Genomic DNA, 15,205 nt, shown 5'->3' on the forward strand with positions numbered 1-15,205 from the left:
CTGTGGGAGGCCAGGGGTGAGTAGGGCGGTGGGAGGAATGACCTGATTAAAATCAGAGTATTAGAGTTCCTGTTGTGGCTCAGTGGGTTAAGAACCCGACTAATATCTGGCGACTGCAGCTCTGATTTGACCCCTAGCCTGGGAACTTCCATATGCCATAGGTGAGGCCCCCTCCCCCAAAAAAAGGGCAAGAAGAAGAGAAGAGAAAATCGGAGTGTTGAGGTTCTGTTAATGCTCTTTTCTAAACAAACACATCCTATGCTTCCCACGCTCTCATACATACATCTGCCTCACTTTCTCTACCTACGGTTGCTTTTATTTTTTTTAGGGCCTCACCGGTGGCATATGGAAGTTCCCAGGTCAGGGGTCGAATTAAAGCTACAGCTGCTGGCCTACGCCACAGCCACAGCCACGCCAGATCCGAGCCTCATCTGCGACCTACACCACAGCTCACGGCAACGCTGGATTCTTAACCTACTGAGGGAGGCCAGGGATCAAGCCCATATCCTCATGGATACTAGTCGGATTCATTTCCGCTGCTCCACAACGGGAACTCCCTCTAGCTGCAGTTCTCGTTAGTCGATTTGTTTTCTTTCCATCCTCCCTTTCTTCCTTCCCTCCCTCTTCTACTCCCTCCTTCTCACCCTTTCTTTCTTCCTACCTTTCATTCATTCATTAAATACCCTTTGCACCAGGCCCTGTGCTAGACACAGGAGGCAACTAGATGGTCAGGACCCCACTGTGCCTCGCATGGGGAACTCGCTCATGTCATATGTGGCCAGTGTCCTGCAGATCCAGTGGGCAAGCCCCCCTCAGGTGTCCTGGAGCTTCTCAGCAGCTAGAAGGACACGGCAGTCCTAAGAGTTATGGCGCTAATCAGGAAGTTTGTTTCATTTGAAAGAGAGAGCAGCGAGGCAAGGAAGACTGATTTTTGTCCACCCAGAACCGAAATACCACATTAAAATGCCTCCCAGCACCGAGAGGTTTGTCCATTAAATTTAATTAAGCTTTCTTTAGAATCACACGTCTCAGGGGATCTATTACACCCAGGGGACAAAGCACTTGCTTTTGCCCGCCTTTGCTTTGCTCTTTGCATTATTCTTTCTGACCAGAAAACCCCTGTGCCTCTGTTGTGCGGCAGAATGTTTATATTTAGTGGCCAAATTCAGGCACGTGAACTGTGGAAATTCTCGCACAATCCCCCCACCCCCCACCCCCCAGTTCTAGGCTTCAACAACCTCTTCAGAGAGAACCCTGAGATATGGAAGCTTTATTTTCTCTCTCAAAACGGAGCACCTTCAACAGAGATCTGTATTGTTTTGAGGATGGCTTCTCTGGGTCTCTGAGATTCTTGTCTCTCAAGCAGCTCAAGCCATTCTGGAAGCTGAGATGCCGTCACGGGGACCAGCTGGGAGAGGCATGAGCCCAAGTCAGCCTCAGATCGGGTGTGAATTCCTCAGTTCCCAAAAGGAGCAATTCTGTCTGCTGGGTTATTCGTGCCAATGCTTACCCTGGCAACTTTCTTGGTACTGCACGCCTGGCAGGCGGCAGGGGAAATATTTCAGTGTTTCCCAGCCCCGAGGACCTGCTCCGTGTCCTTCTCCACTTGAAGGAATATGCTACTCAGAGCTGCCACATTAATGCCGCTACTGAAAGCAGCCATCAACACCCGCAAGTGACAGCATAACACATGCAGACACAACACACACCCCTCTCTCAATCCCCAAATCCCAGTGCAGGAAGTTCAAGGGGGTGAGGTTTCCAGCTTTCAACCACCACTTTCCTAAGAGTGGTCCCAGAACATTAATGGGTATTGCAAGGCCTGGGGGTGGGGAGGAGGCCTATTGGGTTAAACAAAATGTGTCTAAGACCTATTGGATTAAACAAAAATAAACAGGTTTATTGCAGGGCTTATGGAACCTTTAATGTGCTAATGTCCCTGTGAAGTGCTGATGGATGTGGGAGAAGAGAAATTCCAGTATTTGCGTTTTCCCAAAATAATTTGACCAGACAACCTTTTTTCTTGGAACTTCTCTGGGACTGGTATTCAGGGGAACATCCGTTTTTAACAAACCCTCCTTGGAGTGGATAAGCAATGAGATCCTGCTGTACAGCACAGGGAACTCTATCTAGTCACTTGTGATGGAACATGATGGAGGATAATGTGAGAAAGAGAATATATATATATATATATATATACGCACATATACATATGTGAATGGGTCACTTTGCTATATGGTAGAAATTGACAGGACACTATAAACCAACCGTAATGGACAAAATGAAAGTTATTTAAGAATTAAGCAAACAAACAAACCCTCCTTGATTCTTGCTCACTCTTCCTTCTACAAGTCTGTCTTCCCTGCTTCTTTATTGTTTCCGAGGCAGGGGTTGTGGGCATGCCTCGTGAACTGGGATGGGCCCCGATGAAGATTCCTGTGCAAGACAGACAAATGACTTCCTGGCAAAGAATGCCCCTTAGGGAGGAAGGACTATGCCAGACCAAGTCTGACCCAGTGGCAAAACCTGAGTCATCAGAGGGAAGGTGCAAGCAGAGCTCGGAGGCATCGCTCAACTGGCTTTGTCTCGAGTGCACCATTGAATACACACTTTAGAACCAAGGAGAACAGCAGGGCCAGGAGTTAGCACTCTGGTGTGCATTGGGGCTGGAGCAGCATTGCTGTGGCTATGCGGCCGTGCCTTTTTTTCCACCAGCAGGCCCCGGGCAGGAGGTTGCAGGACTTTGGACTTCAATTTAGGCTCAGCTGGAGTTCCTGTCCTGGCTTAGTGGTTAACGAACCTGACTATTATCCATGCGGGTGTTGGTTCAATTCCTGGGCTTGCTCAGTGGGTTAAGGATCCGTTGTTGCCCTGAGCTGTGATGTAGGTGGTAGACTTGGCAGCCATAGCTCTGATTCGACCCTAGCCTGGGAACCTCCATATGCCACTGGGTGCGGCCCTAAAAAAACAAAAAACAAAAAACGATCCCCTCCCCGCCAAAAAAAAAAAAACCAAAAAAATTTAGGCTCAGCTGTATCAACAGAGATCAATACATATACTCTTCTGAGTGGCTGCTAACATTTTAGAAACACTCTTTGGATATATTTGGTGACTGCAAGTTACACATTCATATGCAGGAAGCAAGAAAGCTGAAAGCCAAACAAGGTTATATTTCTGGGAAAGTTTAATTCATCTGCTCTTTATGATTTGGATCTGTTTTCTAGTCCATAGAGTAGAACTCCTGCTGATGGTCTTACCTCTGGGAGAAGTCTTCTGTGTCACTATCACGATAAAGCGGGAATTAGGTCAAAGAAATGGTGGTGGCTGGTATTGTTTAGGAGGTTAGGGACTGAATGCTTTTGTCTCCTATCACCTGCCCCCAAATTCATACACTGAACTCCTAAATCCTAATGTGATGGTTTTGGGGAAGAAGTCTTTGGGAGGTAATTAGGGTTAGATGAGGTCATAAGAATAGGGCCCCTATAATGGGATTAGATCCCTTATAAGAAGAGGTACCTGAGAGCTTGCTTCTTCTTTCTCTGCCACATAGGGATGAGAAGGCAGTTGTCTGCAAGCCAGGAAGGTAGAGCCCTTACCAGGAACTGAATTAGCCAGCACCTTGATCTTGGACCTAACTTCCAGAACTGTGAAAAAATTAATTTCTGTTGTTTAAGCCACCCAATCTATGGCACTTTGACATGGGATCCTGAGCTGAAAATGTCGGATGCTTAAGTTACAGTGATGTGGAGATACCGCTGTTGGTGCAATGGTGTTGGAAGCATTTCTGGGGCACTGAGACACAGGTTTGATCCCCAGCCCTACACACTGGTTTAAGGATCCAGCATTGCCACAGCTACAGTGTAGGTTGCAACTGTGGCTTGGATCACATCCCTGGTCCAGGAGCTCCATATGCTGTGGGGCAGCCAAAAAGAAAAAAAGAAAAAAAAAAAAAAGCTACCGTGATAAAAACTCAAAGCAGCCTCTGCAACAAGCAAATGTGCTGGTTCACATGTCAAGGTGGCTGCAGTCATTCCAGGCCTTGCATTCCGGCAGGGCAGCATCCACAGAAAGAGACTGACTTTCCTGTGGGTCTCTCCTAAGCTTAAAGACACTTTTTCCAAAAGCTCCCATCACCTTTCTTACATAACTTATCGGCCCAGATGAGATCACATGCTTATTCCTGCACCAATTCTTGTGGCCAGGGGAAGGCCATGATCTGATTGTGTTACACGAGATTTCCTAAAGCCAAGGGCAAAGGGTTCCCCTGCTGGTGGGTTTGGATTGTTCAGAGTCTAATCCTGGAGCCCCTGAATCAGCTCCCCATCCACTAGACTGCGCACAGTAGAGGGGAGTAATGGGTTTTCAAGGGATAACTGAAGCACTTACTTAATAATCCTTCGATTTTACTTTATTAGTAGGATTTAGAAACTTAACCCAGAAAAACCTTAAGCCAATATCCTATAAGCTCCATCAGTAAAATCCTCACCCCACATCTGTAAATTATTCTTTGTTGCTAAAAGGATATTACGTCATAATGATATTGCTAGCGAATCACCAAAATGAATGTTACAAAAGGCTTTATGCTCATCTGTTGGTTGACAAGGGAAAACATGAATTTAGCAAAAAATAATAATAGGCACGCCTTTGACAAGTTATAGTTTATTCCTTGCCAACAAATTTTTCCTCCCTGAAATGAACTATTTGTGCAAGGATTTTGCTGCCTTGGTTAAAAACTATCCCAGGCTTGTAATATCTAAATGTCAGAGAACAAAGGGATGCATGCATCTTGATTGCTACACTAATTTGTACAAACCAAGGGGAAAAATTACTGATGGGCCAAATACCGCAGGTGACTAAGTCAGTCTTTGGGCACACCGAAGACTTTCAGAGGGATATTAGCTTTCCACAGTCATTAAGTAGGTAGTATTTCACTTTCTGCATCAAATAGACTAAAAATTAAAAAATGGAGGCTGGCAGGGGAAGATCGAGGTACCAGCTTTGCCATTTGCTAGCCTGTGACTTTAGGCAACTTGCTTAACCACCGTGGGTCTCAGTTTCTTCCTCTGTAAAATGGAAATGATAATCTCTACCTCTGAAATTTTTGTGAAGATAAAAGGTGATGCACAGAGTATATTTGGGACTTGGTCCACGTTTAAAAAGTGACAGCCCATATTAAAATGCCCAGGGCGGAGTTCCCACCATGGCTCAGCAGAAATAAATCCAACTAGGAACCATGAGGTTGCAGGTTAAACCCCTGGCCTTGCTCAGGGGGTTAAGGATCTGGCATTGCTGTGAGCTGTGGTGTAGGTTGCAGACATGGCTCGGATCTGATGTTGCTGTGGCTGTGGTGTAGGCTGGTGGCTACAGCTCCAACTCAACCATTAGCCTAGGAACTTCCATATGCTATGGGTGTGCCCCTAAAAATAAAAATAAATAAATAAGAAATAAAATGCCCAGGGCATTTGAGAGCCCTCTAGATGCTCCAGGAAGTGGGCTTTTAGGTGAACCTGGGCTTACTTGGATCAATGAGTCTCTATCAAGCCAGAGACTGTGTTAGTGGTGTCTCTGCTGCCACCCACGGTGACTGGAAATTAGGACTTATTTTGTGCCTGAATTTCTCATATAGATTCATTAGATGGACCAAAGTTTTATGTTAAAAAAGTAGCACTTGATCGAAAAGGAGAACTAAGGTTGAAACAGAAAAATCTCTGGTCTGATACAATCTTGCTGTGTTGGTTTTTTTCAGTCTTCTGCATGGTTCCTTAGTTGAGGGAATAGAAGACAACATATTAAAAATTCTTTTTCATTTTGTTATTTTTAAAAAAATTCAGCTATCTTAAATGTTGCAAAAATGAACTGTACGTTGTGAAAAAAAAAAAAGGCAATATGAAGAAAGTGAAAGTCCCTCCATGATCCAAATTCCTCTCAAGATTGGTTCATATCATTCTCATAGAACTTTTAAGCATATGTGAATACAATATTACACATCATTCATTATAAGTGGGAAATAGTCTATAAATTAGGTGAGAGAGAGTGAGAGAAGTACGATCTTCTGTGAAGTGCTTCTTTTCTTCTTGAAGAACACCTTTCAATATTAATATATAAAGACCTATCTTGGAGTTCTGTCATGGCTCAGTGGTTAAGGACCCTGACTAGTATCCATGAGGATGCAGGTTCGATCCCTGGCCTCGATCCAGCGTTGCCTTAAGCTGTGGTGTAGGTCACAGAGGCGGCTCGGATCCCATGTTGCTGTGGCTGTGGAGTAGGCTGGCAGCTTCAGCTCCCATTCGACCCCTAGCCTGGGAACCTCCATATGCCACTGGTATGGCCTTAAAAGGACAAAAGACCAAAAAAAAAAAAAAAAAGAAGGACTTATCTTTTTTTTTTTTTTTGGCCGCACCCATGGCATATGGAAGTTCCCAGGCCAGGGATCCAATCTGAGCCACTGGATCCTTAATTGATTGTGCTGGGCCAAGGATCGAATCTGCACCTCAGCAGCAATCTGAGCTGTGGCAGAGACAACACTGGATCCTTAACCTGCTGTGCCACAGTGGGAGCTCCAAGATCCATCTTTTTTAACAGCAGCAGAAAATTTGGTCAATCTTTTAATTTTGGTTCTTCTAACCCTTCATTAATAAAAAAAAATAAAAGAAATTTTTTGTTTTTTTTTTAATTTCACGGCTGCACCCATGGCATATGGAAGTTCCTGGGCCAGGGAACTTCCTGAGCTGTAGTTGCAGCACCATCAGATCCTTTAACCCACTGTGCTGGGTCAGAGAGCAAATCTGTTCTTCCTCAGTAACCTGAGCCACTGCTATAAGATTCTTAACCCATTATGCCACAGCAGGAACTCCAGGAATGAACATCTTCGCATACAACTTTGTCCTTGTTTTTATCAGACTTTTAAAAATGCAAAATAAATCTTTGAAGAAAGCCTCTATTTGTCTATATCATGTGGTGCATAATGTCCAACAGATTATGGACAATGACCACAAATGTGAGATAAGCATCCCAAGCTGCTTGAGCCTAGCTGAAATCCCACTAGCTTTTGGCCTTGCTGGTCAAGCTATCTTTGGGTACAAGAGAGATCCTGTCCAATGTCCTGGGTTCCCATAGATTCTGGAAATAACTGTTACTGGGTCATTTCCAGAACCACCTGGTTTCCTCTCTACTGGGCTCAGTCCAGCAAGTGCATCAAAGTGAACTTGAACAGGCCAAACTTTCTTCTGTCTCCCAGAGGTTTTATACAACCATACAGCAGAAGGCTGCTGTAGTGAGTTATGGAGCAATTTATTCTTTTTGCTGCCAGCAGGTTAATTCATTTTTGCTATGGATATCTATCTGTTTCATCTACTTATATCTGTCTATTTATCTGTCTGTTCTTCCAGCTCCATCCTCACCATCTCCCTCTCCAGACAGACAGACAGACAGACAGACACACACACACACACACACACACACTCACACAGACTTATAGTATCTTCCCAATTTTTTCTATGCTTTCTACCATTTCAAAAACATCACTGACCAAAGAAAAACTTACCATCCCAAGTCAAAAAAATATTCTTCCTCCATATTGGTAAAGGAATTTCCATAGTATTCCCTCTAAGAGCAAAACTCTGCTCTCGTAATATACTATACAAACACATTATTTCCTTCTGGTACATTAATTTTTGGATTACTTTGGGGGACAAAACACCACCAAAGTAGTGGTTTGGCTATAAACTCCCTTGACATCTGGCCAAACCTCTAAATAATAAGGATGTAATTGCTTTTAAGCTCTCTCCACTGAGATTTTCTGGCTACTTCTTGCATAAATGAAAAAGTTAGCATCTGTAAATTTGTGGTAATAAAACCCACGACTTTCATAATATTTACCAAGTTGTGATCAGATGAAAGCTCACTTTGGGGGCATGAGGAATAATATTTAGCATAGTCAATTAGGGAGTGGTGAGGACGCCAGAAGTGACTATTTCTAGAGAACTCGAGGGATTTTCAGCTTCTCTGGTTACCCCAGGAAAGGCACGGAGTCAGTTTCTAGGCCCTTCCACTCGAAGCTTTCATAAGTTAGTGCCTGAGACATTGCTTCAGGTGTGTAGAAAGTTCAAGGTGAGTTTGTGTTGACTGATTTGGGTTTCTCTCCATTCTTTCTTACTGCATCTTCAGCAATGCAACCACCCTCTCAAGGAGCCTCTTTCTCTAGGGCTGTGTTTTTCAGACACACACCTCTAGTGGCAGGAGAGAATGTTTCAGGTGCTATCCAGCATCTAGGCATTAAGGGAACTTGCATCAGAGAGTGAGAAATGTACTCTCGTTCTGATTCTCTTTTGAGCCTCCTGATTGTCCAGAAGAAAGCTTCCATTTTTCTATCTCGCCTCTAACACATGCTAACTTCCATTTTGAACAAAGAGAATGCAGGTTTCAGGCTTGGCCCACCAGGTTCTAGGTAGAACTTAATACCTTAGACTCTTCTATTTGTCTTTACAATTAGCTTCCATTTACCACAAGCATTATTGATTTTCTATTCGTGGTAACCAGGCCAAATTTCCTTTGATAGTATATTGAAGTGAATGTTTTAAAAGCAAGTCATTAAAAAAATATTTTTAGGAGTTCCCCCTGTGGCTCCATGGGCTTGGAGGCATCTCTGCCGTGTTGGGATGCAGGTTTGATTCCCAGCCCAGCACAGTGGGTTAAATATCCAGCTTTGCCATAGCTGCGGTGTAGGTCACAACTGTGGCTCAGATCTAATCCTTAGCCCAGGAACTACAAATGCTATAGGACGACCAGAAAGAAAAAAGAGAAAAAAATTTTTTTTTAAATAATACAGGTGAGACATAGATGTGGTAAAATCCACAAGAGAGGTACAGGAATGATTGAGGGTTGGGATAGTCTGGGAAAGTTCTGGGAGCATTCCAACCCTGCCCTTTTCCCCTCTTCTTCTCCTTTCCTCTTGTACATTTCACTTCGACTCTGCTGGTTTCCCTGAAGCTTCCAGAGGATGACTTGCATCTCTGAGCAGTCACCTCTGTGCTTCCCTCCACTGCAATGTCCTTTTCTTCCATTTTTTGGTGATTCCTGCTTATCCTGCAAGAACTGGCCCTCCTCCTTATGTGCCCATATTGTGTTTGGCACCCAGTTTCCCCTTATGGCATTTCTTACTCTGGAGTAATTGCAGGTTGAAAGTCCTCCATCCATGAGCTCCTAAGGCCTCTGTCTTATTTACCCATTCCTCCCTGCCAGGAGGTGCCTGGCACATAGCAGAGAGCCCACAAATGAATAATGGTGAACGCATGAAGAAGGACCCTCTGGCTCTTCAGAGCTTCTCAGCAGCTTTATGATCTCTCACCCAAGACCCCATGCATGACCATCCGGGGAGTCCACCCACCCTGTACTTGGGGAGCAGCTGAGGCTGGGGACCCATCTATCTGGGTGGCAGTGGCCTCCTGCTGCTAGAAAGGGACCTTTTGCCACGGGTTGTTCGTCTCTGTGTCTAAGGGCCGCTTTAATGAGGGCCTCGCTTCTCGGAGTTACCATAAGGGCCTTGGAAGGAACCCAGGGCAGGGCACTGCCAGTGGGCTGTGCTGAGGATGCTGCTCAGCTTGGAAGCTGCACAGTGTCTGCCCTCCGCCTGCCTCCACCCGGCCCAGGTGCTCCAGGCTTGGCAACATGAGCCCTAGGGACCCGGTATCGCCTGGGGAGAACTTCAGAGGAGGAGGAAGGGGAAAAACAAACAAAGCGCTCCACCTTTTTTTCTATTATAAAACCAATGGCTTCTCATTACAAAATAAATCGAAGAATACAAAGGTAGGAAGGGAAGGAGAAAGGCAGGTGCACTACTTGGGAATCTTCCAGGTTTTTTTGCTGCTTTTTATGCAGTTTAAAAAAGATTACATTTATTGTGGGCACCTATTACCTACACCTGGTAACACTGAATTATGTACCAAAAGAAAAAAAAAATTAAGCCTGCTTAATTCACACAGAACCCCCAAGTATCAAATTCTTAGACAGTACGATAGGCAAAATTGCTGATACATGCAATTAGAGAGCCACATTTGGACTAACACCCCCCAAAACATTTACATGTATAAAAGCCATCATAAGGCATGAGTTTTTATATTTTGGTGGCATCTGCAGCATGCAGAACTTCCCAGGCCAGGGACTGGATCTGAGCTGCAGCCGTGATCTTTACTCAGAGGCTTCGGCAATGCCAAATCCTTCACCCAATCCACTGCTCAGGGCGGGGATGGAACCCAGGCCTCTAAAACTACCTGAGCTGCTACAGTGTAATTCTTTTTCTGCCCCCCCCCCCTTTTTTTTCTTAAAAGGCTGCACTTGTGGCATATGGAGGCTTCCCCGGGCTAGGGGTCAAACTGGAGCTGCAGGTGCCAGCCTCCACCAGAGCCATAGCAACGCCAGTTCTGAGCTGCATCTGCAACCTACACTGAAGCTTGCTGTAACACTGGATCCTTAACCCACTGATCAGGGCCAGGGATTGAGCCCCCATCCTCATGGACACTATGTTGGGTTCTTAACCCACTGAGCCACAACAGGAACTCCATCAGTGTTAAAATTTTAATGTGCATTATTCTAGTCTTCCCCTCACCCGCAACATAACAGTAATGGTTATTATTGGCTGAATCCCTAGCAATATGTCAGGCTCTATGCAAAGCACTTTACCAAGATTTTTTCATTTAAGCAGTCTTAAGCCCATTCAAGTATCATTATCTCCATTGACTGGTGAGGAAACAGGCTCACAAAGATTAAATGCCTTGTCCAGATTGGCATGTTAGTCTGTGAAAGACCTGAGAGTTACCTGCAACCATCTGAGGTAAAGGCAATGCCCTTGACTCCTACACCTCCCCCCAGCCCCATCGCCCCACGCTGGTTTTGACTGCTTTTGCAGCAGTCCAGGAGGGTGTATTTCACAGTACAGGTTCTCAGCACTAGCTGTGGAAGAGAATCAACCTGGGAACTTTGAACAAAATATGGGTGCTGGGGCCCCACGTCCAGAGCTTCCCACTGGGACTGAATCACCGGTGTTTGCAAAGCTCCCCAAGAGATCCATATGTGTAACCAGGGCTGAAATGCAGTGCTCTTTAGTTGACTTGATTTCTCTGCTATTGGAAGTGCAGTGCTTGAAAACTGCATTGACATTCCAACCAATATGCTAATAAATAAAAATAAACAGCCTCTGGCCATTGTGCAAAGGATGATTTCTGCATTCATAAAGTTTCACTGGCACTCAGTTGAAAGCAAACATCAATTCCTTTACATATGACTTCTGGTGAGTTTTTTTTTTTTTTTTTTTGGTCTTTTTTTTTAGGGCCACACCTGTGGCATATGGAGTTTCCCAGGCTAGGGGTCTAATGGGAGCTATAGCTGCCGGCCTGTGCTAGAGCCACAGCAACGCCAGATCTGAGCCACGTCTGTGACCTATTCCACAGCTCACAGTAACCCCGGATCCTTAACCCACTGAGTGAGGCCAGCGATCGAACCTGTAACCTCATGGTTCCTAGTCGGATATGTTTCTGCTGCGCCACGACAGGAACTCCAACTTCTGGTGAAATTAATGTGGGCCAGCAGATGAGTGGAAGCTGGTATATGGGGTCCCTAAATGTGAGCACCCTAAACCTCGGCTGTGCACAGACTAATTCAGGTCACTGGTCTGTGTGTGCCTGAGTGAGTCCTTAATTTCCTTTTTCAGACCTCAGTAATTTCTAGCAGAGTGTGCAGAGTTCACGACACAAACACATCTGGATTTGGGGGTGTGGATCTGAAATATTCACCGGCCAATATGTTGGGAGCAGATGTGCATTGGCAGCCGGGGATGATGGGGGTGATCTCATTCGAGGCCCCATCTGGGGCTTTGCTTGGAGCAACACAGCTTCCCCTGCTGATTTCAGCTGCGCTTCAAAGCTGGATGCTTCCTCCCCTGCCCAAGGCATCTTGTAGCCTTTTCCATCCCGATGACGTTTACCCAGAATCTTGGCGTTACTGCATCCCGTGCAGAAAATACCAAGAGGGTGAAAAGCATTTGCTTCTTAAAGGATATAAGTGTCACCAATCCAGGCTGGTCTGAGCCAGACTTGGTGCCAGTGTCAGCCCAGAAAGGAGCTTCTGAAGCCTGGAAGTGGGAGGCAGGCTTTGCTTCTTCAGCATGACATGGAGGATGGACCAAGGGCTGTTGACCCAGGCAGAGCTGGACCTGAACACAGATTCTACCACTTCTTGTGCGTGTGTGTATTTGAGGGGCCACACCCGAAGCATACAGAATTTCCTAGGATAAGGGACGAATCAGGGCTGCAGCTGCTGGCCGACACCACAGCCACAGCAATGCCAGATTTGAGCTGCATCTATGACCTACACCACAGCCACAGCAACACAGGATCCTTAACCCACTGAGCAAGGCCAGGGATCAAGCCTGAGTCCTCATGAATATTAGTCATGTTCGTTACCGCTGAGCCACGACAGGAACTTCCAAACTCTACCACTTTTGAAATTTTTGACCTTTCTGAGACAAGCTGCTTTGAGATTCTGGTTTCCTGCCTATAAAGTGGAGACACAAAAGCTACTTTACTGGATTGCTCGGCACCGTGTTGGGCACATAGATGAGTGGCTGGTATAGACAGCAGGGGCTTTTGCCTTCTCCTTCCTCTCAAGTAACTTCTTCTAGATTGTGTATTGTCATCCAAGACCCATTTGCAAAAGTCAGACTAGCAATTCGTCAAGCATTTGGAGGACCTCCTGTATGCCAGGCGCTGTTGTATGCACTTTTTTGTCTCTGAGTCATCTCTCATGCTGTTCCCTCTGCCCAAAATCTTTTCTCCCATGTTTCTTCCTGTTCTTCTCCAACCAGTTAAAAGTTCTTGCTTTCTCACTTTGATTCTCCTGGCTGGATGCCATCTCCTCCCTTCCAGATTTTCAGACTAGAGGTTCTCAAACATTCATGCATACAAGGGACCTCTGGGATGCTTAATGCTCTGAGCTTACTGTCCACATCCACAAGATAAAGATAACCCTACTGTTACCCTTCTCCAAATTGTTTGTGAGGCTGAGATAAGATGTACAGTGTGAAACGGCACCGTGTTGGGCACATAGTAGATGCGTAATAAATGTTGGCTGATAGAAATATAATGACAGTATATTACAGTAAATAATCATAGTATCACATAATGTAGCAAATTGTGACAATAGGAAGAGGCGGGCAATACATTCTGGGGCTAGTGATTGAAGAGCAGGATTGTCTAAGTCCAAGTGGATTCCCAGACCCTAACTTCTTCCGGAAATGTGACTACACTGCTCAGAGTTAATGAGTTTCTCGAATAAGTTCTATGTGGAGGGAAGAGGTTTCAGGTGCCAAGTTCTATCCACTCCAATTCTCATGCATTGTAACCCTTGGCAAATCTTCTTCACCCAAGAGTTCTGATTCTGGCTCAGCTTTCTAGCATGGTACCAGTTAATTATGGTAATCGGATAAGGCATTCTTGGGCAGCAGAGAGAGGCTGGGCAAATGTGGGACCGTGAGATTTAGGGCAAGGGGTTTATTATAAGCCAAATAAATGACATCAGAGAATCTCTAAGGAAGCTAAGGCGTGGTGGTGTGGGGTGGGGGCAGCTCCTGAGGAAGACTGAGGAGGATATTGCACCTGTTGTTTCATGGGGATCCAAGACTATCCCAGCATGCGCACGTGGGGAAGAGAATTGGGTGATTTGGAGAATGCCCTGTTGAAGACAGATGCAGGGTGGACAAATGAGATGATGTGGGTTTATATCTCGGCCATAATCACCCACAGGCCCTAGAGCAGTCCGTCAAGTGCCAATACCTACTGCAGCAAAGTACAGCAGCCCAGCTACCCTGGGAAGGGCATTCCCCCACCTCCACCCCCCAGCCAAAACAGCCCAGTCATAGCCCATCCTGAGGCCTCTCTCTGGTTACCCTGAAGCATGCATATGGGTCCTGGGATCTGACATTCCCTGACTCTGAATGTCAAATGTCAATCATTCTTGAGTCTTTGACATCTGGCCAGTTGACTCACATTCCTGCGGTCAGCCCATGATTTGGGATAGGCAGATTTGAGCTGAAATCTTAACCTTGCTGCTCCCTTGCTTTATCACTTGGGACAAATGACCTCATATCTCTGACTTCCAGCTTCCTGGACTGTAATATGGGGAATCATTAAACTTCCACTCTTGCTTTTTGGAGCAAATAAGAGAATGGAGTCGGGGCAGGTGTGGTTAGGGAAATAAAGTCTATCTTAGCAATTAACAACCCCTGAGAGCTGCTTTGTTTGTCTCATTTGATCCTCCCATCATTCGGTACCTCTATCCCCATTTTATAGATGAGGAAATGATGGTTCAGAATGGCTAGGTGAATGGGTCACAGGACCAGGAAGTGGCCAAGCTGAGATCTGAACCCAGGTCTCTCAGACTCTAGACCCATTACCTCTACCCCCGCCCCCCACCAAGTACTTAATGCATTTGTGGATTGTCTTGTTTGTGAGCACAGCCATGTTGACTTGCCGAGGCTCACTCTAAGAGCCCTGCTTCTTGCCCTTTCTCTTCTCATTTATCCACAGACCCCCAGATGGCCATGGAGATAGCCAGGTGGCCAAGAATTTCAGTTAGAGGAAACTCCATTTGCTTTCCATCCAAGATGACCGTGCATTTTCCAGGTAAAGTCAAGAATCTCTAATGCACAGAAGCAGTTGAGTGTGGCCTGGGCGGCCCCTTCATTTCTGAATCAATCCCAGCAGAGAGCTTGCCTGTGTTGTTAGGTGTCCTTATTCGTTAAGGATTCTCTGTATTGAGATGCAGCCTAATTAGGGTTGAGCTCAAAGCCTGTTCGTTCGGGGGCTTAGTTCATAAAAGATTAATGTTCATTTTCCTTGGGTTTTGTTGCAGAATTCAGCTGGAAAAAATCCAGGGTGCACTTCTTCCAAGAGAAGTAGCACTTTGGTGGTTTGTGAAAATCCCTTTTCCCTCATGTTAAAACCTTGTTTTTTTATGGCCCACTCCCCGCCTTTCCCGAGCATTTTGGATTCTGAAGATGTATGAGGGAAAAAAATGAATTCTGTAAACAGAGAAATCTACTGGAGATATTATTCAAAAGGAACATATTTGCTTACAGATAATTTTTAAAGAACACAGGTGGCAAATAAGTGCACATTCATTTATTTATCTCATCATTCCGCAAACATTTATTGAG

This window comes from Phacochoerus africanus, chromosome 4 (assembly GCF_016906955.1).
Source record: "Phacochoerus africanus isolate WHEZ1 chromosome 4, ROS_Pafr_v1, whole genome shotgun sequence".
Taxonomy (NCBI): Eukaryota; Metazoa; Chordata; class Mammalia; order Artiodactyla; family Suidae; genus Phacochoerus; species Phacochoerus africanus.